Below are 25,095 nucleotides of genomic sequence, written 5' to 3'. Positions count from 1 at the left end.
TCTAAGAAAATTATAGCACTATCTGGACCTTTATGAGAAAGATATTGACCAGCCAGTATCTTATGAGATATATTCTTTTTCTTTTTTACCAATCTGAAAATTAATGCCCTTTACAGACTGTACCTGTAACTACAACCTTTACCTCTAGACATCATCTCACTTCTATTATGAATTCTTGGACCTTATTTGAACATAAATTCTTCCAAGTAATGCACTATGAATGGCTTTTATAGCTTGGTTTTATAGAATTCAAATTTTGATTTAATTTGTTTTACCCTATCCAGTGTGCACAGTTGTACAGGCCATAGAGCATACTCCTAAGTATGACCTGGCTTGATTTCCTTTTCTATGTACAATTTTCAGAATAAAGGGAAATGAAGTTATGTTCTCTTACTGTTAGTGCCTCCCTCACCTGGTAAGAAAGAAAAAAAAATTGTAAACTAAAAGCTTTAATTTTATTGTTTGATCATCTTTTTCAAGCTTATGTGCATACACTCAGTCCTTTAAAGAACTGGAAATGTGTGTGGGAAGGAGCGGCTTCCCTTTCATTTCCTTTATAGTCTGACAACTGAGCTTCCAATCTCTGCTCACAGGGTCTTCACTCTAACAGTGTTATGGCTTCTTGGGACTGAATTTTATGAGTTTGAAGAGTCCCCCAGGAGATATAAAATCCCAGCTGTTATTCTGGATTTGCTCCAAGGCCTAAAAACACTATCTATCTATCTATCTATCTATCTATATATATATATTTATATATATATATATATTTTTTTAAATCTTGTATTGACTTTATGAAGACACTGCTTACTAAGTAGGCCCCTGAAAGTTTCAATAGTGCTACCAAAAGCCAGCACTTATTTTCTGTTGCATGCAGTGAATTTGAAAACACTTTTAACACCTGATATGCACTCCTGGAGGGTACCTATGGATTCTTTTAGATGTTGTTAACTCTCTTTCACCTGAAAAATCCTCTTTGAACATTTGAAGTGGAAGAAGTTTCCTTGGATACTTTTTCTTCTTGGAGAGGAAAAACATAGAGAGAGAACAGAAAACAAACAAAACGAATCCAAGTTGTTTTTATTTAAAATTTTCAGTTGGAAAAATTTAACAGAAGAAAGGATAAACTTGGGAGCAGAAGCTTCAACGTTAATAATTTAAGTAAGGCACACATGAAAACAAAAAGAACATTCATCTGAGAAAACTATCAATGTGTTTTAAAATTATATAGGGCATAGCAATTGGAATCAAAGCTGCTTAATCTTGTGTCCACTTGACTGTGCCACTAGGCACCCAGATATATTTGATCAAACATTATTCTGGATGTGTCTCTGAGAGTGTTTTTGGAATAAATATTAACATTTAAATCAGTGGGCTGAGTAAAGCAGATTGCCCCCCACCCCCATTAGTTAAAGGCCTATATAGAACAAAAGGCTGACCCTCCTCCAAAGGAGAAAGAATTCCTCTGTCTAGCTGCCAAAATGCCCTTCCCTACTTTCAGATAGGAATTGAAACTTCACCTTTTCCTGGGTCTCAAACCCGTTGTCTTCAGACTGGAACTACACCACTGACTCTCCTGGGCCTCAGGCCTTTAGATTCATAGGGGAACCATGCCATCAGCTCTCCTGGGTCTCCAGCCTACCCATTTACCCTGCAGAACTTGAGGCTTATCAGCCTACAGTCACAGAGCCAATTCCTCAAGTCTCCTCCCATATATATGTCCCAGCTATTGGTTCTGATACATTGGAGAACCCTAATATGGAGACCTTAAACCAAATTTTGGTTCTGCCACATACTAACTCTGTGAATCTGGACAAGAAAACTAGCTCTGTGTCCCCCTGTGTTTAAAATACCAAACCTATGTGGCAAAGTTGTGGTGAGGATTAAATGAGCTAATATAAGCTAAATACTTAGCACAGTACCTGATGTGTATTTAATCATAGTTGGCAAAAAAGATGTTGGTTAAAAAAAAAAAAAAGTGAGGCAGGGTAGAGTCAGGATTCGTGGGCTTCTGTAAATATAAGAACTCCCTATTAGTGAATGCAATTTTTTTGTGTGTGTTTATGATCATACATACAGTGAGATAGAGACCAAAGAGTTCATCAAGATCTTAAAGGAATTCCTAATTCAAAAAGAGTGTTAAGATTCCTGATAAACATAAAAAGACATTCCATAACATATAATTAACTTTTAGTTTTGCTAAAGAAAGGAAAGTGTTAACACAAAAAAAAGCTTTTCCTTCCTAATGAACTTTAGGATTGCCAACACCTCAAACCTCCCCTCTTTCTCTTTGCATTCAAACTTTTTACAAAGTCATCTATACTGCTGACACCCAAGTTTTCAACTCTGATTCACACCTAAGTTACTGCAATTTCTCTGAAAAGGCATTATCATCATTCTTGGCCCTTGGGGCGAAAATGGAAGGAACATTTTGACTCAGTCCTAAGTCCCCAGTTGGTCACCAAATTCTTTCAGATTTACTGATGAAATAATTCTGGAATATCTCTCCTTTTTCCATGACACTGACCTGATTCATGCCCTTATTTTATCTTTCAACTGGACAATTCCTTAGGCTCATTTCTTCAGTCTCTCTTTATCTCAAACTACACAACTATCAACCTTGTTGTTGTTTCTCCTTAACTGAAACACCAGGCTATCTTTCTGCTGTCTTTAAGTCTTTCCCAAATTCCTCCTACCCATTCCATTTTGTCACAATCATCCCTCCCATCCCACGCCATATGTGTGCCTGCCTTCCCTCCTTCCTTCCTGAACGGCTCCCCAAGTTCCTGAAATTTCTTCTACTCTGTTACTTCCATCCCCTAAGTATGCCATATATCTCCACCTTTACATCCCTGCTCATAATAGAACTAAAATAAGTGAAGTGTCTGCACCCGAGACGTTGTCTTCTAACAAATATGTGCTGGAGCCAGAATTTGAACCCAGGGGTGGTGGGCTCAACATTTTCTTCTTTCCATCCCATATTGAAGAACGCACTTTGATTTCTACCCAATAAACTTATTCTATCTTTTCTGTGGATTTTGACTTCTCTTATTTCCCCAACCCCTCATACTAACCATATTTCCTTATTTTATGGTATTTCTTATAGATGTGTAGATCTGATCTAGTCTACTAAATGCTACCTTCTATGGGGAAGTATGCATTAAACAGACCAAATTCTGAAGTCTCGTGGTCTAGATTTGAATCCTATGTTCTCCATCTGCGTGATCTTGATTTCTCCCTGCTTTTCTTTATTTGTACCATGGAGATAATGATAGGACCAATCTCACATCATTGCTGGATGAGTTAGATTAATTATGCATGCACGCATTTAGACCTATGGCTAAAACATAGAGAGAATCTGAAAATTTTTACATATTATCATTGGGCCAGGAATGTTCCATAGACTGCTTGGCATTGTCAGAGGTAGTAATGATTGAACCCCACAAATAGTTTGTACTCAATAGGTGCTTGCTAAAAGGGTATATGGTAAAACTAGTTTTCATCTCCTAAATAAATCTGCAGGAAGATTTGGCCCATAAATGATAAAATTTTGATAAAATGATAAAATTTTGTTTATTTTTTAAAAGTCTGACAATATTTGTAAAAGAAAATTTTTAAGACAGAATGGAGAGTGATAACTATTATTATGACAATGGTGAACAAGGGCAAAAGTTACTGATTGAAGAGAAGACTAGACATAAATAAGCATTTCATCAGGAAAATTAAATAGGTAGTTCCTACCTTCATGACAAAAAGCTACTAATAATGGATTCAGGTTTAGTCCCTTGAGTATCTAAAAAATTAGAGCACTAAAGTGATTAAGAAAACTTACTTCAGAGGAAAATTAAGGGAGCTGGCTATTATAGATTGCAATGAGTAAGAGCTTTCTTGGGTAGAAATTTATAGGATCAGTTTAGGAATAAATAACAAACAGGGAAAGGAATTATTTAACACATTGACAAGTGATAAATAAAAATGAAGATAGAAATAAAAGGAAAGTGTAGGTTAGTCAAGAAGCAAGATTTACTTTATATATAATGTCAATAAGTAGTGAAAACTACAGGTTAGAAAACCCTGTGTACCCATATTCTGCTTGTACCCATCTTCTATCATTTTGGGTAGCTACCTGGCAATAGAGAGACACTGCAAATTACATATCATTTTACCTACTTATGCTATTTTTGGAATTCTCTCCTAAGGAAATTATCAAATATGTGGCTATGAGTTTGTATCCAAAGATGTTTATCACTTCTTTATTTATGATGGCCAAAAAAAAATGGGAAAGGTTCTAAATTCCAGTAATAAGGAATTGTTTACATAAATTATATTGATTGTTGTAAAGCCTCCGACTTAAAAGATAGCAAAAAATTTACATGGTATAAAGTTCAGCAAAGAGGCTACATATACTATATTTCGTAGATTCTATGAAGCACAGTTTTAAATATTTTTACATACATAAAATCAGAAAGTTTCCTGTATTTTCTCTGAAGGTATATCTGTATTAAGACTTGTAGAGGAGGGGCTTCAGCTTGAAGGCAAGTTCCAGAGACAATAGCAAGATACTTTTTCAAGAAATACTGCATTACCAATACCTAAGCAGAGGCAGAAGAGATGCTGTGGAAAACCACAAGCATCAAAGAGTCTGAATCATGAAGTGAGTCACAAGTCCTGAAGTTTGAATGTAAAAGTTTCAGTAATACCTAGGCAATTAATTCCACTTACTTTTTTTTATTTATGTAAGCTCAAGATATTTGATAAACTGTATGTCTAAAGGACTCCTTTCAACAAGTATAAAATAATAATTCTTAGTAGTTAAGAATTGTGTCATGGTATGGGAACTATTTTAATAGTGTATAAAACAATGGTGGCTATTAACATAGATGACCTACTAGATTAATGAGAAGCAATATGCATATAGAGTATAAATCAAACTTTTTTTTTAGATGGTAAGAGATATGCCAAACATTTTTTATGGCTACTGAAATCATCTGTGAGTTTTATTCTCCTTTTATAAATTTTTATAATTTTTACTTTTTTATAAAAAAGTGGCATGTGTTGCTTAATGATGGGGATTTATTTTGAAAACTGCATCAATAGTTGATTTTGTTATTGTGCAAGCATCATAGAGGACTTACACAAACCTAGATACCATATAGCCTGCTAAACCCCTAGTTATATAGTACACATGCATACATATATACATATTGACCTATTTCTTCTAGGGTCCTAGGGCCATGATGAATAAAACAACACAAGATTAAATCAAGCATGGGAGAAAAGGATCCAATAAAGAGACTTGGTTAACACAAGATGTATAAGGCCATTGCCGTACAACACAGCATATTGTTTTACAGTAAAATTTATTTTTAAAGTAAAAGAAGTATAAGGAGTCTAAGGGAGAAGGACCACAAGTTTGAGTACAGCCTCTGCTGCTTAATAAGACCTTGTCTCAAAATGAAAAATGAAAAGGGATGAGGATGTAGCTCAGCAGCAGAGCACCCCTGGGTTCAATATCCAGCAGCAAACCACCTCACATACACACACTAAGCACACACTAAGGGTAGTATAGTAAGGACACAAACTAGTAACACAGTTATTAATTATTATTATGAAGTCCTAAATTATATGTGTTATATTTTTCTACCACTGGCAGCATAGGTCTGTTTATACACCAGCATCATTATAAACACAAGAGTAATGCACTGTGGTATAATTTTACAATGGCTACAATGTCATAAAGTGATCGAAGATTTTCAGCTCCATAATTATCTTATAGGACAGCCATGGTACACATAGTGTGTTGTTGACTGAAACATCGTTATGCTCAAGATGATATCACATTTTAAAGGAAAATTTTAGTTTATGTTGTTTTTTTTAATATTTTATTTTTAGTTATAGTTGGACAATATCTTTATTTATTTATTTATTTTTATGTGGTGCTGAAGGATCGAACTCAGGGCCTTGCACATGCTAAGCGAGCACTCTATCGCTGAGCCACAACCCCAGCCCCAGTTTATGTTGTTTTTAAAAACAACAAACCATAAACAATGATGGGAACAAAAAAAGATTGAATTTTTTTTCCAAACTACCACAGTAATTCTGCAATAAGTAGCCTAAGAACTGAAGTACGGAAGCTTGAAAACATTTCATTCTTGTTTCTGCCAACCTAGCCACTTCCAAACTATGTGGTTTTCTAGAAGTTTCCTATTCCTGGGAATAGGAAGAAATGTGTAAGAAATGTGTAAGTAATGCACATCTGGAATGAAACAAATAGATTATATAATAATTGCAGGGAGTCTCAGCAAAAAGTATGAAGAAAGCATTTTGGGAAGACAAATCTATTTCCCCTTTAACTTATCACTAAGCAACACTCATTTCCACACTAGCTGTGGGGCCCAGACCAGCCAATCTACTGAAATCCCCAGGAACACCAACCTCAGATCAGTTTCTGTCTGATGTACCAAAAGATGTTCTTTTCAATGTCCCTCAGGGATTTGTAAGCTTATTTATTTTTACAACCTGCAAAATTCAGTCTGAGCAATGAACACAAAGTGCCTGACACATATGTATTATGCATGTATGAGCATTTGTTTATGTTCTCTTTGACTTTTTAAAATCTGTTCAATGAGCCTTTTTACTCAATACTTATTACATATGATGTTTCATTAAGATCCATGGATAAAGTCGCTCCTAGTTTGTATTTACATTATTTAAGCACTACAAGTGATATTTGCTATTGGTTATGTAAATGGAAAATAACTCACAAGATTTATGATGTGATTTACTTCCTTGCACTTGATGACTGGGTTGCCTCTTGATTTTTATTTATGTCCTGAATGATAATCAGTCCTTCCATTTGCCCACCCACACAGTTGCCTGAGCTTTTGATGTGGCTGGGAGTGAAAGTGGGGGGAGAAATAATTGCATTCAGTTCAGAAAGGCAACAGCCAGCCTAGAAACTATGAGGCAGGCCAGCTTCCAAGGAGTATCCACCTGCTCTCTCTAAGTGAAAAAGTGCCAGGGTTTGACTCAGAAGAGACCCTAGTACTGCAGTCAGCACCATGTGAGATTAGAAAAGACCTGTACTATTTAACAGGTAGACAATGGAATTAGTCCAAAATCTTAAGAAGCAGTAGACTAGATGAGCACCAAGAAATGTACACATCTATAGCCACTTGGGAATTTAACAGGAAACAAGGCCAAATGGCAAATCAGTCTCTTTCATTTCTACATGTGAGAAATAGTGCCCCCTCTTCATGAAGGGATGGAAACAGATCCAGTCTTGTATAAAGAGAAAATTACAAACAAAGAAACTTTGATCAACTTTCCTACATTCACTGTCATTAAGTAAATTTTAGATTATAACTCCAGTGAAAAAACAAAGCAGAAAAATTTTTAAAAAATGAAAGCAGAATTTACAAAAACCTGAGCAGACCCTTAATGAAATGCCATAAAGAGGTCTTCTCAGAAGCACAGTGGATTCTCTCTTGCCCCAGACAAACTGGGTTTTTTCAAGCAAGCAACATCACCAAACATTCACTTCAACAAAATATAGTCCATATTCTACTAATGAAACTTAGGTTAGGTATCCTATGTGCCTGTAATGTAGTTCTATTTTTAACTCAGTTCACAATCCCAATTAACTTTCTAGTGTTTGGGTCTTAGTCATATTCAGAGCAGCCTGAAATAAATTTTACTTGGAAGCTGCCTGTAGTCTTTTGAAATTCAGATCACTTTAGCACTCCCTTCTATCACTGCTTTGTCCCCTGCTCCTAGGTATGATATCAAGACACAGAACTTCTCACCTTCTCTCCACTATCCCTAAACTGCACTTGCCCCAAATGTAATCTCTACTTTCTAAGGGACAGATAAGTGAGCTGATCCATGTTAATGCATGCTAAGGTGCTCTTGGTCTTCATTGTGCAAATAAGAGGATGTTACTTTCCTGTCCTCTTTTCCCTTCTGGGAATTTTTACTGTGGTCTTTTAACAGATGCCCTACTTCAAAGACGAGGTATTAGCAGGAAGAATTGTAGGTAAGGTATCAGATCTGTGGGGAGAAATAAGATAGCTTTTAAAAGTTGTTCCTCAAATCATATGAAGGAATGGTGTCCCGTGGGTAGTAGCTGATGAATTTGACCACTATATTATGGATGATTTTGCAACAGTTCTGTTCAAAGCTGCTATGGGCTCAGCATTAGGTTAAATCCTAGGAAAAAAAAAAATGTCATGCAATGCAACTTGCATTTTCATGTCTATAATAAAGGTTAAAACATTTGAACCCTCTATTTAATAGGCATATATTTAAACTTGAACTGGTAAAAGAAAGACTTTGGGCATTAAATTAATATTGTGTAGAGCATAAATGTCTGAAAAATTCATTAAAATAGTCCTTTAATTTTGACAGAGTTGAACTACTGGGAAAATTAATTGATTGTTTCTCACTTGGGCTTTGGAAAAGTCATTAAGGTTTTTATGGTTTATGGAAAATTGAGAATTGAAGTACACTGAAATCAATATGTTATCTGATGTACAGAGAAAATGGCACTTCAGATGAAAGAAAGCATAAACAATTCCTCAGAGCTTTTTCTTTCTTTTCCTTGATTTGACAGGCATATTTACATAGAGCTTCTATATTTACTTGTATTCAAAGTCCTTAGTCAGTCATTTTATTGTGATGCACATTGTGAAGACAGAATAAGGAAGCCTGAGAGAGGAACCACTCAGAATCTATTCTTTCCTGGGAATTTAAAAAACAAAATTGAGACATAAAGCAAAATGCCAGAAATATTCAAATAAATCTACATGCTTCATAACAAACTTTAACAAGAAAGTTGAAATTGGTCTAACATGTCAGGGGCAAAGTTTGCTATCCTGGGCTTATATGCATTATGAAGAAAATCATCATGCCTTATGCAAACAATGAGCAATGAGTTGGGCACTGGCTGATCCCAGCAGCAATACTTAGAAGTCCATTCTGTTAGGTTAAACAAGGCTAAGAACAGAATGGAAAGGAAGGACTGGTAACAGAAAAGACCATCATGTACTTTTGTTTTCATATTCTGAATATGTCCTCTTCTGATCATACATATTAATAATTCTGGGAGTCTTTGATCTCATGTAGCTTTTGCAAACACTGAGTGGATTGGGATTTAAGAATATCCACTTTTGGGCTGGGATTGTGGCTCAGCAGTAGAGCGCTCCCCTAGCATGGGCGGGACCCAGGTTCAATCCTCAGCACCACTTTAAAAAAAAATAAAAATAAAGGCATTGTGTTGTGTCCATCTACACCTAAAAAATAAATATTAAAAAAAAAGAATACCAACTTCTGCACGTGTCTGCTTCTACCGGCCTCTGTGCCAGGAAGAAAATTCTATTCTCCTTTTCGTACAGTCACAGCTGCTTCCAAACTCTTTCAGCTTTAGACTGAGCCTTTCCTTCCTAAGGTAATTTCCTAGCTAAGATAAGTTTCAATTCACCATCCTTTTAAACATACACACTAGTCTGTGGAGCCATGAGATGTTGTGGAAGACCAGAGAAAGTGTGCTAGTAATGAGATATTTGTTAGTGTAAGCCTTAACTCAGAAGCACTGAGTAAATAAAACAACTTGATAGTAAATAAAATAGCTGTGTTGGTCATCTTTCTATCTCGTGACCAAAAAACCTGACAAGAACAACATAGAGAAAGAAAACTTGATTTTGAGCTCATGATTTCAGAGGTTTAATTCATGGTCAGTCAACTCCATTGCTCTGGACCTAAGGTGAAGTAGAACATCATGGTGGATGGGCTTGGTGGAGGTAAGTTGTTCAGTTTATCTAATCAGAAAGTAGAGTGAAAGACTGAGGAGCCAGGGGCAGTGTAGAGTTCAAGGCCATACCACCAATGACCAACTTGCTCCAACCATGCCCCACCTGCCTGAAGTTACCACCTAGTAGTTCATCCAAATTATTTATTCATGAAATGGATTAATACACTGATAACACACCTCTGAACATTACTACATTGCCTAACATATGAGCTCTTTGAGAGACATTTTTAGATTCAAACCATAATAGAAGCAGATTGCTTATCTTGGTAATCATTACACACATAAATATTGGATGGTTATTTAGAAAGAATTTATCCCAAACTAGGTATGTTTGAGATCACCAGGCAGTTGCATAACAAAATAATAATATGTTTTTAAAGTTAGCATTTTATTTTTGTCGTGTTCATTATTCGCTTGTCTATAGTTTCATATCTTATCTGATTAAGAATTACCCTGTTGGGAAACTAATAATCCTAAAGGAACATACTGTGAGCAGAAAAACTTTTAAAGTCTACTTCTTAAATTGCATATTACTTAAAAACAAATAAATTATAAATTAAACTTCTTTCTTTGCTTTTACAGCTTTATTATGAAAGTCTATGGAAAACTCCTGAATTCATTAAGAAATAAGTGCCCACCCAAGCCAAGGCAGGTTGCCAGTTCATCTTAGGGTTTTTAGCCTGGTATGCAGCCCTTTACCTTGTCTTTATGCTGCCAACTTTGAGTGACTAATCCCGCCTTCTACTCCCACAGTCAATTTACCCTATTATATGTTCCCATGATAGGCAGCTCTGAACATGTTCTAACAACTTGTTCAGAGGAAGGCTTTCAGTTGAAATGGAAGAATAGCAATTTTTACTGCTTCGGTGACTGCTCATAAGAATATAATTTATTAATCTATATCTTCTAACCAAGAATAAGAACTTTTATTCATGATTATGCTACAGCTATAGATTTATTGAGCTAACCAAAGGAGGGGGGAAAGAATCTTTTTAAAGGATTTGCTATAGTATATATTCTTTTTAAAAAAAAAAAAATTAACTAAAGTACAGATTGGGATCCAGAGATTTAAGTTTTGCAGTTCATCTGTTCATTGATCCCAGTTATTTGGAATAAGCACCAAAGAGTGATCCCTTCTGAGCATTTTTTTTTTCTGTTTCCAAATTTAATCCTCCAGGCTGTTAGATAACCATAGTATTATTCTTTATTTATTATAGAGATTATGGTTCTCCATCCTAGAAAGATCAGCTTTGGGCCAAGGCTGGTCTACTTGAAGTCCACATTGAAATATGGATATAACACACTAATTTTTTAGCACTAGCTATAACATAGCCAGAGATTGATTAATTGCATTCTAACCAATAAATAACCAGCTCCGTATGTAAAAACTGCCAGGAGACTAGGTAGGTGGTGGAAACAAGAAATACAGTTGCTCTTAAGTCAGACTTACACTGAGGGGGTGGGAAGCTCCCTGGATAGGCAGGAGGAAGACATTGCCCAAAACAGTTCTTCTGAAGCTACTGGTGCTCAGCTGGATCTTTAAATAAAATATCCAGAGTCTGCAGTAAAATGGAGAAAATATTATCAGCTATAACATCCTTCTTCCCCCCCCTCCCTCAGTTCTACACCCAACTTGGAGTTTGATTTGATTCTGACTAGGATAACAGTAGACTGCCTGACTTCTTAATCTGATAAAAATTATTGGTATTTACTGAGACCCAGATTCTTCTAAAATTCTGCAACCTGATCTTTTTTGGTACACTCTGACATTGCTGATGAGACAGCATTATTCTTCTGGAAAGTGCAGAAAACACTCCAGTCCTCATGGGTGAACAAATTTAAGGGATTGAGGGCAACTGAGAGCCATCTCACTCCCTGCTCATACTAAATGCTCTCCAACAATACCTTACCACCCAACTTGTTTTAAATAGAAAAAGCTAAAATTGGAGAAAAAAAATTTAAGTATAAAAGGGTCACATTAAATATGTAAATATGGGAGGTAGAATAATGTGCTTAATAGCACAGAATCAGCTGGAACTGCATTAGAATCCAAGGTTTGCAAATGCAAACCACCTTGTTGAGTCTGTTTTCTTTTCTGTTATATGAGGATGATAATTCCATTTATTTGTGGAGTATAATAAGTGCTTCAGAAATTGGCAGATATTAGGGTTATATAATTAAATATTATTATACTAGAATTTGTTTTGTGACATAAAATTTTCATAACATTATAATTATATACAGGTATCATTCAAAGTATTGAACAAATAAATCATAATCAATGAACCATATGTCTGTATGGTATCTATTATTGGGATAGGTACTTTATGAAGGATTATAAACCCTAGTCTTTTCCCTTAAATAGTATATCTCATAGTTGGGGAGGCAAGACTAACTTGTGAATACATAATCATTACTAAACACAGGCAACATTAAAAATGAAATGCTGCAGTGTTAATTTAAAGTTCTCTATTGGTGCAGATTATTATGCAATCACAGGTAAAACTGTCATGTAACACAGTATGTGGTCTTCCAATGCTTTCAAATGAGTATATTTAGTGATAAAATATAGTAATCAATGAAATGAAGTCAGAAATTGCAGTAAAGTCATATCCCATTCAATTTTGTATTTCCTGGTTTTACTGTCTTCATTGCACTGGCTGCTTGGGAGGCATTTTGGCCTCTTCAGGGGGTCATCGGCAGGCTGTGTCTGTGGTGTAGTGAATCCAGGCTGAAAAGGATGAACTCACTTCCATGCATTGTATATTAGCTTAATATTCAATGCTGGCTGGAGACCTGCTAGCATGACCAGATAGTGGGAAAGTGATTCTGCTAGTTGCTTGAGGTCCAAATGTGAAATTTACTAAACCCCATATCCCATCCTTATAAAGTAGGCAACAGAAACATATTTCCTCTGCCTCTCTTCCTTACACATGCCTCAAAACATATATTGCTGCATGATGATATACCCAAAGCCTACTTAGAAGTGATTATGACTGCGTTAACAACCACCACCAACATGGGGAGAAGGTTCTTCTTGCCTTTACTGCCATCTAGAACCTGCCTTAGACATCACCCTTCTGTACACTCAAGGTGAAGGGGGAAAGAAGTAATAGAACTGCAACATTGACAGAGGTTTGCTTGTTTGGCAACATTTTTCTTTTCCCAAAATGAATGCTAGAATCGCCTCTAGGAGATACTGCCAGGGAGTTATTTGTTTCATGGTTCAAAAGTTTGTTTATTGAGCTTATAATCTGATAATGATCTGAAAGTCAGTTTTACTTTGGAATGAATGATAAGTCTAACTTAGTTTTTTAATGATTGAAGCTATGCTGCAAGAGGTCAAAATGACCATATCACTTCACTGATTCATGGAGAAACACATAGTTACTCTCTTTGGAATGGTTAATCTTATCTCTGGTTTAAGGTAAACTTTCAGGAACATACACACCATACCACACACACACACACACACACACCTCTCACACACAAGCACATATATATACCTCTATTACCATCGTGACTATGCTCTATTCCTGTCCAGTATTTTCCTTCTGTTCACCAAAGTAAAGGGGATGGCCATTTGAAACACTTAGTAACTCTTATCTAAATCAGAGCATCAGTTTTCCCACATTCTTTTTACTTTGACAAAGAATGTAACAATCTTTCCCAAGAGTAAACATTTCTAAAGAATGTTAGTTCCTTGGGTTAGAACACTTTAGCAAGGCAGGTGGTGGTTACAGAGTAACTCAGGTCCTTAAATGTGTGACTATAATAATAAGACAAGTATTTTCAATTTGGGGGATGAAATTCATGTAGCTATTTTTTTAAATATTTATTCTTTAGGTGTAGTTGGACACATTGCCTTTATTTTATTTATTTATTTTTATGTGGTGCTGAGGATCAAACCCAAGTCCTCACACATGCTACGCAAGTGCTCTACCACGGAGCTACAACCCCAGCCCTCATGTAGCTATTTTTTTAGTCCTATATTCTATAAGTATATCATATCTGAAGATATTTCATATGTAAATAAGTCATTACTTCAATGTTAAGACAATTTCAAAATTATGGCTATTGAGGTGTACTATTTCCATGAAACAGTTACAATGCAGTATTATTTCTGTTTAAGAACAATGAAGCATTCAGCGTATGAATTTTAGTGTTGATTGAATGGAACATTCAATATTTGTCCCTTAATCTCCTGACATGCAAAGCAAAGACATATCATCAGGTCCATTTAAGCCCAGAAGTGTCTGTACAAGATATTACAATTATATTTTTAAACTTTTGTAAGGGCAAAGTCAGTCCAAATTTTGTATAGAGAGTGATTATAGAATCTTTATTTGTCTTCTCAAAATAGTACTCAAAAAATTGATACTTTAATGGTTATTCTGGCATCATCTGGGAATGAACACACACACACACACACACACATACACAAAACACTCTGTGAGGAGGTAATCTTGCCTAGGAGATAATAAAATAATTTGTCCTAAATACATTCTTTTGAACAATATGTTTTATTTATTTATTTTTTTTAAAGGTAGAGAATGTTTTTAATATCTATTTTTCAGTTTTTGGTGGACACAACATCTTTGTTTGTATGTGGTGCTGAGAACAGAACCCGGGCAGAACGCATGCCAGGCCAGTGCGCTACCACTTGAGCCACATCCCCAGGTCCAATATGTTATATTTAAATGTTTACTTTTAGACTTCTCTATGTATTTGCTGGTGTTCATCTATAGCCTTTCCTTAAAGAACAATAAATTGCATGTGTAGGGAGGATTATTGGTGAATATGCCCCAAATGCTTAATATTCCTGATAAGAATTAACTTTGTTATTAAGTGGAAGTACTTCCAAATGTAAAGTTAGGCTTTTAACCATTAAATGTGACTATTTGGAGGCATTTTGGAAAAGGTAGGCTGAAATTAAAGCTTTGACTGTTCTGTCCTAACACATATCACATGTAGTCACAACACTTCAAGAGAAAATGTACCAGGTCTCATAATCTTTCTGTTTTTCAGAGATCTTAATATTGTATTTCCAGTAAAGGTAAAGATAAAAGAAGGCCAAGAAATAAACAGCTGCTAAAAACATAAAAACTCCCTTCTGTTTAAGGGTAGGTAAAGTAAGCTATATTTAATAAAAAGGAAAATATCAAGGACATATAATCTTACCCAAATCCATGCTTGAGTTTCTTACTTTTTTTAAAAAAAATCTGTATTTATGCTAAATCATCATCTCATTGTTAACCTTTTGCATATTGGTTTGAAACTACCAATTCTAGGAAGTAAATAGAGTAACCAGTCTCCAATTCCACAAGACATCAGAATGCTCCTTACAAGAAAAATTTATAATGATTGGGAGTTTTGTTTGTTTTTGTTGTTACATTTTATTACTAAAACTCTTTCATAAAGCTATTATTTCTTCTGTTCCCAGGAGGCAAAAGAGTTTGGCCTCTGTTGAATTTGTTCTCAATGTGAACTATTTTTTAATGGAATAAAAAATTTTCTTAATATTCTCATTTAGAACAACAACTTTATAACCTTTAAGGTTCTTTCTATTCTATTATCTCTGATTTTATTAATCCTTCCATTAAAATTAGTAGTAAAAAATCTTTATAATATTGTTAAGTAATATACATAGCTTTATTAGCCTAAAAAAGGACATGAAGACATTGAATCAGCTATGACTTTCTGCAGGGATTATAGCAATCCTATATAATCTCCAAAGACAGTTCTGGTGGGTTGCTGCTTGAGCAAAAGGACTCTGAAAAATTTCTCTTCCAAAGGTTATATTCTTGAACCCAGGGCTTTTCCCCCTTTCCCCTCTTTGTATTGCCCTCACCCTTCTGTTAATATCTCTGGGTTGTGATACATGGCCAGCAGGACTGCATAGCAACAGAATTGAGCACACAGCGCACTTGCTGTATGCATTTTGCCAACATACAGATGCCTCCTTGTTCTTACTTGAATTACTTTGCTGTAGTTTACTGCTTACTCTGATTCAAAAAGTGTTCCTCATGGGTCCCTGCTGCATTTGCTGGCTCATATTCTTCCCTCCCACCCTAGGCTTACTCACACCTTTCTCCCTGGCTTTCAGCTCTACCTCTTTAGTTCCAGATTAAAAGTGCTCTCACTGCAAGTGCCCAGTGATGACTCAGTGTTTGAGCCTTCTCTACGGTCTACCCATCACTCATCAGACTTTCACTGCTCCTAAGCAGAGAAGCCTTTCTGCTTGTATAGTGCCAGACAGTCCTTTCTACTCTGCCCCAATTTTTTTCAGACTTTCATTGTTGTTGTTGCCACAATTGTTTATCTGGTTTTTTGTTTGTTTGTTTGTTTGTTTGTGTGATGTTAGGGATTGAACCCCGGCATCCCTGCATGCTAAGCACATACTTTACCACTGAGCTACACTCCCAACCCCTTGTTAACCACTTTTTGTAGTTTGATCAAATTTCTGCCAACTGTCTTTTTCTTAGTGTTAAAAATTTCTCAGGACAGAGGATGTAGCTCAGTGGTAAAGCATTTGCCTGGCATGAGCATGGCCCTAGGTACAATCCCCATCACTATGAAAACCAAAGAAACAAAAGTTGAGATTAGCATATAGTCTTTGTCTTTCCTTTGTCTGTTTACACGTCCATACCAACTGTGTAAGGAATGTCATCTATATAGAAACATTAACGCATGATGCAGTGAATTAAATGTTAAATATATAAGAGTTTATAATGATACCTAAAAATCTTCATCTGTCATCTTTGGAAACTGGTAACCAAGAAGGGAACAAGCATTTATCATGCTTTTCCCATAAAAAAATATATATCTCAGAGTCACCTAATAGTTGATGAGGGAAAGTTTTTATTGTTGTTTTAATGAATTGTAGCTAATAAATGCAGAAGGAATAGCAGAAGTTAAATATCACCAGTTTGCAATCCCTAAAAAAAAAAGAAAAAGAAAAGAAAAGAAAAAAGAAATTTTAAAGCTGGGCAATAAGCATCAATGATTTCTAAACCATTAGGGAAAACACTAATGGGGAACCTTATGAAGTATGAATCATCTGACAACCCAGAACCTACTGATCAATTAAACATTACAAAAAGGGAAACAACCACATGCTCTATGCTCCCTTGTACAATATGAAAGAAAATATACCCTATCAAATATTATAAAAATTAAATGGGATTCTTACCAAGGGCTCTAGATCTAACTACCAATTTCATAGGAGATGCAGAAAACAGAGGCTATCACAGGGAGGCAATAATAAAAACCCAGAATGGGAAATTCTACAGGGCAAATTATCACCTCTATTCAACAAATTTCTAGAAAAATAAAAAAATAAATCTGTACAGATATGTTTTGAGGGACTTTGGAAATACACATTAATGTGATGCATGTGTTTTGGTTCCTGATTTGAACAAAGCAAGTGTAAAAAAAATATTGTGTTAGGAAATAGTAAAAGAAATCTGCAGACTGAGTATTTTATAGTATTTGGTAATATGAAGCTATTATTAATTTTAGGTATAACAATGGTATTGTGATTATTTTTAAAGGAATATTTTTGTCTTTAAAAACATATAGTAAAATATGGCTAAAATGATACACATTTTAGGATTTATATAAAATAATCCAGAACATGAAAGATATGGATGGGATATAATGACAAAATATTGGTCCTGAATGAAGCCTCACTGAAGTCAGTTCATTATACTCTTCAGTACACTTTTGTATGTTTACAATTTTTCATAATAAAAAAATATATTTTAATTTTAGAGAGAATTTATTTAGAACAAAGCATGTTATTTCTTTTTTTTTTTTATTCCAACTTGTTATATATGACAGCAGAATGCATTACAATCCATTTTATACATATAGAGCACAGTTTTTCATATCTCTGGTTGTACACAAAGTAGAGTCACACCATTTGTGTCTTCATAAATGTACTTAGGGCAATGATTTCCATCTCATTCCACCATCTTTCTTACCTCCATCCCCCTCCTTTTCCCTCCCTCTCCTTTGCTCTATCTAGAGTTCATCTAATTCTTCCAAACTCCCTGCAACTCATAATAAAATATTTTAAAGGATTCAGTTATTAATTCATTTCTTTACAGATAAAATGCAACTCAATTGTCAAGAGAGAAGTTGATTCTAAAACACATATCCTATTAAATGGTGTCTATTTTATAGGATTCGAGTGATGCTTTCAACATACAAAATCTTCATAAAATATGGTGTCTGATAAAATGTAGACTTCAGGTGACTGGAGGGTGGGGAGAGAGGTGTTTGCTAGGAGAATGGCAGATTTATGGATTAGTTTTGGAGAATCCTCACTTTGTCCTCATCACTTTGGAGGAGAGTGGGTGACCCAGACTGGAGCCAATTTGTAAAAATACCAGGTGAGCTCAGTAGTGCACAGAAGGAGCCCCAGGGTTACCTATGAATGATCTGGGGAGCCAGCCAGGTCACCTGCTGGTAATTCTTTAGGAGAACTGGGAGGAGGGAGCAAGCTGCTGCTAAAGGAGCAAACGTGAGAGGAAACTGAGGCATGGGCTGCCAGATTCTTAGGAAGGAATCTGCAATCCAAACTGGGAGTTTGAGACATGGCAAGTCTAATTCTAATCCTGAACAATAATTAAGTAGGTTGAGGGTAGGTTGCTACCATGAAGGTTTCTCAGGTCTGGCAGGACTTGAAGAGAGGGCCCATGGTAACCAATCTAGTAAGAAGAGGGCTCCACCCTGAGATAGAGTTGGAGTGGAGACCAGAGTTTGGAGCATACACTGGAGGGAGGTAGTGATTTCAACTTGGCGAAAGGCTGTGGCACATTGATTATGTGTTCTCCTAGGAGTCTCATCTTGATCTAGGTAGTAGACACCATTCAGTAATGGAGGGAATGAACTTTGTTTGAGTCTTGCTCTGAATTCAAAGTGTGCTGCTTTTGCATTGTGTACTCTGCCTCCATGCTCATTGCACTGACAGGGCATCTGGGAGGGTGATTTAACAAACACCTCTGTTTTCTATCTTGGTGTGGTTCTCCTCTTGGCATCCCTGCTGAGCAGCAGTAGAGGAGGGCCAATGTGACACAGAGGAGGAAGAGGGAAGAGCCTGTGGAGAGCTGAGGACTTGAAGGCAAACGCAATTGGGTTAGAGCCAAGTTATTTTGCCCCAGCTCCCTGGTTTCTGGCAAGTTTCACATCCTTTTGGAGTATCTATTTTATTATCTATAAAAAAAATCTATCATCAATTATTATAGTAAAAATGAAATTTAAGAGGAATTATAAAATATAATATTAAAGTAACTAGATATAAGCTCCCCCCTTCTTTTTGTAAACTGCTTTTGGCTATTTGGGATCCTGGGATAAATGGAAAGCCAAACAGACTGTGGGATAACAGAGTCTTAGGTGATTTTAATAGCATGTCACACACAAGAAAGTCAGATACTAAACCTGTCCAAACTTGATTGGGAAAGAGTTGTTTTCATGAAAATTTTATGAGTCAAAACATTACAATACCTTGCCCAGTCTCTTCAGTGTGGTAACTTCTTACCATCAATGACAGAAGGAAGGGAGTAGGATGGGAATTTCCTGTTGATAATATTTTGTCCAAAAGATTTGTTTCTCTGTCCCATGACATTCAACACTACCAACAGATTGGGCATCAGACTTTCAAGAAGTCACCTAATGATACATGTTAAACAAACAAACAAACAAACAAACAAAACAGGTTGATTCTTTTGTTTTGGGATGAGGACAACATTCTATAGCAATTAAGTGGAGGAAATTAGAGGGAAAGTCCAGAATGCTCTTTCAAAGAGATGCAACATTTCAGAAAATTAGAAGATAATGTAATGTGCTAGGAGTTTATTGCCCTCACACTTTATAGGTTCTAGATGAACAACCTAGGTTGAGAGGGTACTCTGCTCTAATGTGGACTTCAGTATGTGGAGATAGTGGCAGAAAGTGGAAGACAACAGATTGTGAACATTTTTTCTTATTTATTATAATGATCTTTGCAGTTTTTAATGTTATTCCTGAATATAAAGACACTCCTCACAAAATGTGAGCTCCTCTTATTATTTCATTCTATATCAAATTTTGGAGATGATTGAAGGATTGGCTGATAATTTTACAAAATGTCTAAATAAAATAAAATTTGCAAATAATGTGCTTCTCTTCACTATTATAAAGAAATAGCTTTACTTTTCACTAGAATCATTTATAGACTTGTGGTTCACTGTGAACCATTAGCTTTTATGCTCATTTTAAAAAAGAATCGCCTCATCAATGTTTATTGGACTAGATCTCCACTATAAAATTTAACTTAAACTATCTTACTAGGTTATCTGGTAACAACCCAAATTTTGGCTTACTAAAAAAAAAATTCCACCAATAAAGAAAAAAATTAAAGCAATGGAGAAGATCGGGTGTGGTGGTGTACTTCTATAATCCCAGTAGCTCGGGAGGCAGAGGCAGGAGGATCAAGAATTCAAAGCCAGTTTTAGAAAACAGCAAGATGCTAAGCAACTAAGTGAGATCCTCTCTCTAATAAAATACAAAACAGGGCTAAGGATGTGGCTCAGTGGTCAAGTGCCCCTGAGTTCAATCCCATTATCCCCCCCCCCAAAAAAAAAAAAAACAAAAAAAGAGAGAGAGAGAGAAAGAGAAAATAAATGTTTAGTCCAGTAGCCCTTTTAACATTTTTTCAAGAGCAACTTTGATCGATAGACAGCTTATCAGGAATGAATTTCCAAGAGAATGATGCAATTTTGTTAATTTCAAGCTAAGTTGCTAAAGTTATTTCTATTTGTTATCTCCAGTCTATACATACTTTTGGGTTACATAAAAACCATTACAGATCCTTCCCTAACATTAACCTTCTAAAGCTGTTCTCTGATACAAATAATTAAAACTTTTCTTTTTCCTGGGCTCCTGAGGTTTATTTTAAATTTACTAAGTAACTCTTATTATGATAAGACTAGATGGATTTGTTCTACCATTATTTAAATGGTGATTAAACCTATTGAACATATTTTTCTACTGTTTACATGACCCCAAAACATTCATGTGAATAAAGGAACACATAAGTTACCTGGGCCTTTCGTTTTCCCAAAAATACCTGTTTTTAAAAAATTATATATATATATATATATCACCTGGAAAACAAATCATTTTCCTACTTCTTACCTGGTAGTTGATGCTTGTCAGCAGAGCTTTAGACAGTGGATGAAATAAAAAGCCAGACTGGAAGGTTAGTGCTAGTTTTCCTGAATTCTGGGCAATGTCCCAAGATTGAAATGAATTGTTCTTGGAGCTGTGGGGAGTGAATATCTGAAATCACTCTTTAAAAAGCTGCAGGAGGCTTGGGACTATGAAATGGTAAAATGTCAACTTGCAGGAAATTAAAGGTTTTAAATCCTGAGCTTGACCTTGGAAAAAGGTTGATTTCTCAGTGACTACCCTGGGGGAAATCACAGGCACAGTGGACATAGGCAAAGAAGTCCCTGTAAAGCACAAAGCCTATGAGCTTTGCTGTGAGACAAGAGAAAGAAGCAGGACAGATGGTTTTAGTTCCAGTGCTATTGGGTCTTGGTCACTTACATCCTCTAAAAGCCACTGGACCAGTATAATAGAGTGATTAGCATCTGGGCTCTGGAGCCAGATGGCTAGGTCCACAGTGCTTGTTCTATCACTTACTACTGTATAAATTTGAGCATTTCCAGCTTTTTAAGCCTCTTCTGAAAAATGGGGCTGATGAACCTAACTAAGGATTATGGTGAAGATTCAGCAAGTGAGTATATGAACACATGGCACAAAATGAGTGCTCAGTAATAGAGCTCCTAGTATACTATTTGCATGAGCTGTTATGAGAACATCTGAGATAAAAGATGGGAACAAGATGTGAAGACTAGAAATGCCATACTAACTCAAGACGTAGTGAGTTTAGTTCTCAAATAGACCCACCTCAGTAGCTCATCAGAGATCTGAAGGAAACCTCAAACCCTACTGGAAAAGAACATTCCTTCTGAGTCCTGGTAGTTTCCTGCAACACGTATTATTTTTTAATGTTATCTCTTATTTTCCCATGTCTGGTCAGGGAAAGACCTAATTGTGGCAGCCATGCTCCTGGCCCCAAAGATGCTTAAATGGCTTCTTGGTTTAACAAAGCACAGATCCATCTGTGAAATGAGGAATGCTGAAAAGGAGACAGGAGTAAGGGGGCCTGTTTCCTTATTTATTCATTATTGGGCCTGACATTCCATGTTGTCAGGTTTTCTGACCAGTAGATTAGCCACTCTTTGAGTCATTCCACAGATTCATGATCTACCTTTTGAAATGTGACTGCCCTAATCAGGCCTTATAAAGATCAGTTTTTTGTCTCTTCATGGATTGAAAGAATGGAGAGTTATACCATTAATCTAGGTGGGTTAGTTTGAAATAAAAAGGATCCTTCTGGAGAAATGTTCTTAGAAGAAAACATAACTAAATGTTGTTTTTGCTGTGGGAACATAGAGTCAGATAAGACAAGGGGCTTATAATTTGGAGAGATGCTTTGATTCCCGTGTAAAGGTTGCTATCCGAATCCAGGAAATTCGGCTATTCAGTAGAAATCCTATCAGAAGGCAGACTTCCCTCAAGACCCAGGGACACCACCAGCTTGGAGCTCAGACTAAACACCACCACAGAAATAAGTTTCTGGAGGAATGACACATGGAGGTACATACAGTTAGCAAAATATGTAACATTTGAAAAATACCTTCAAAGCCAAGCTCCAGTTTCAGAGGAGAGGAAACAAACAATGAGTAAGATTCTGTGGTATGAATTTTGAAAAATCTGTGAGGAATTTTCTCTTTTCTCTTAAAATGAATCATCTTGTACATCTATGCTGTCGCTGACATGGGTAAACACTTATTGAGCGGCTACTGTTTCAACCCTGTAGATTTACAATATCTGAATCCCTGCAAGACACCCATCCTCTTGATGTCTTTGGGGAGTCTCAGAAAAAGGGGTCTTTAGATCAAGCTAATTCTCAAAGAGGATCTGAAGCTGTCCGCATGGCCTTTCTCATCACTAGGAAAGTACTACACAGCAGTGTACAACCCTTTTGACCGGATGACTAAATCACAGCAAAAATGACCATGTTCTGTTCAGCAATATTTCTTGCAGTTCTCTGAAGGAGAAAAGATGAGGGGTAAGGAGGGAAATGTCAGGCTGTGTGCAGGAAGGGCTCTATATTCTGATATTTTGTCATCTCCCTTTCCTGGCACCATGTCACAGGTGGAGATGGGTAGGTGGATAAAACTTGTGGACCGGAACATATTTGTACCTGTTTGCAAAGCACTAAGAAAAGTACATCTGATTATGAATTGCAATAATTAGCAGTGAGCATTACAGTCCATAATGCTACCTCTGTTCCAGGCAGAGGTCAACATAGCCTCATGTCAGCATTAAAAAATTGTGAGGTGTCTCTTCTGCAATTAAGTTTGGCCTTCTCTGAAATAATCAAAACAAAGTGATCAGCAGGAAAGCAAAGTTGGAGAGGAATTTGATAGCATAACATACTGGCTACTATTATTTCATAATCTTTGTGGTTAAAAACTACTAATTGTTGACCAAATCCACTTTCCTCTTCTCCTGGGTGTATGCCCAATCCCACCCTGTGTTTGTGATTCCCAGACTCCTTTGAGGCTAGGTATGATCAAGAGGCAAAATTCTCAAAAGCTGAATGTGAGCGCAGAGGGTGAATAGCATTCCTGCATCATTTGCTGAAGGTAAAATTGATGCTACAGACCTGGTCTCTCTTTCATTGCACTGGTGTCAGGGACCCATCTTTGACCGTGCAGATGAGGACAGAGGTCCTACTGGGGGTTGCCTGGGTAACAAAATGAGAGAAATATGAGCACCTGAATGCCCATGTAAATTCAAGTCACCTCTGAAACTGCTCTGCTCACTTCAGGATTGCAATGCAGGAGGGAAACAAACTCCTTGTACATTAGATTATTCTCTAGTCATTTTGAATTTGGGGATCTCTTTGACCACATATATCAGACTTTACCCTGATGCAATATAGTTTTATACAATATATCATTCCCTATGATACAATATAATTATATATTGGTTTCTATAATTGCTGCATATTCAATTACCACCCACAGTGCTGTGAATCACAAGGTTATTATCTCATGGTTTTGTAGGTCCAGCCCTGGTGAGGTTCTGCTTAAGTTTCCCCAGACTGAGACCTAGGGGTCAGTGGGAGCTGCCACCTCATTTAAGGTTAAGAGTCTTTGAGCTCACATGTTGTTGGCACAGTTATTTACTTGCTCCTGGAGAGTGGGGCGAAGTTCCTATTTTCTTGCTAGCTGTTGGGTCAGCAAACATTCTCAGAGCCTTCAGTTCCTTGCCATGTGGGCCTGGAGATAGTTCATAACACCTTTCTATTTCTTCTTCCAAGCCAACATGGATACATCTATGACTTCTTTCTGTGTAAACAGCTGAAAAAAAAATGCTCTATTTTTAAAGGTTCACCTGAGTAGGGTAGGCCCTCCAGGGATAATCTCCCTTTTTCTCTATTAGGTAGTATTATTGCAGGAGACATCTATCCTCATATTCACAAGTTCTGCCACATTCAGGAGAGGGGATTGTGCAAGGTTTATAAACAGGGAAGTGGGAATCTTGGAAGCCTTTTTAGAATTCTGCCTACCACAAATATGTATTAATATACATAGGTGATAGTAACGTGATATAATACAATAATGGTGGCTTATCATTGAGGGCTTACTACATAGCAGGAAATTACAAACCATTTTACAGGCATTTTATCATATAGTTCTCATGACAAAACTATGAGATATAATACTCTATTTCTTACTTATCAGATTACAAAGGTAACAGAGACTTAGAAAGGTCAATCAACTTGCCCAAAGTTATGTAACTAGTAACTGACAGAATCACAATTATACCCAGGACTGCTTTTGGACAGCATGACCTCTGAAATTGGACACACCTGATACACAGGTCCTGGTGTCCTGAATCTCCTCATTGCACTTGTCACAATCCAACCAAGTGATTATTGTGAAATAAACTGGTTATGTCTGTCTCCCCAGATAGATATTATCTTTATCAAGGTAGATTATTAGTTTTGGAGTGTGTTCAGCTACAAATAATAGAAAATATGAATTATAGTGGCTTAGATAAATACAGATTCGCTTTCCTCATCTAAATAAGAAGTTCAGAGGTTGTGGTTGCTGGTAAGTTCTAGAAGCATGTCAGAATGTCTCTTGTACCTGTTTTTTTTT

General features: G+C 36.3%; 1 long non-coding RNA gene across 1 annotated transcript in view; it reads right to left on the bottom strand.

Annotated features, from left to right (window-relative positions):
• Positions 1–21,064, bottom strand: part of LOC125617487 — a 123,059-nt gene extending 101,995 nt beyond the window's left edge. Inside the window, exons 1-2 of the long non-coding RNA XR_007348516.1 lie at positions 20,987–21,064; positions 11,256–11,364 (exon numbers count right to left, since the gene is read on the bottom strand). This is a non-coding gene — a long non-coding RNA (uncharacterized LOC125617487). The remainder of the gene's footprint in view (positions 1–11,255; positions 11,365–20,986) is intronic.
• Positions 21,065–25,095: the final 4,031 nt, after the last annotated feature.

Source organism: Marmota marmota, unplaced genomic scaffold (assembly GCF_001458135.2).
Source record: "Marmota marmota marmota unplaced genomic scaffold, marMar, whole genome shotgun sequence".
In the NCBI taxonomy this organism is placed as follows: Eukaryota; Metazoa; Chordata; class Mammalia; order Rodentia; family Sciuridae; genus Marmota; species Marmota marmota.
The sequence above is the reverse complement of the archived record's forward strand: the minus strand, read 5'-3'. Positions and strand labels throughout refer to the sequence as shown.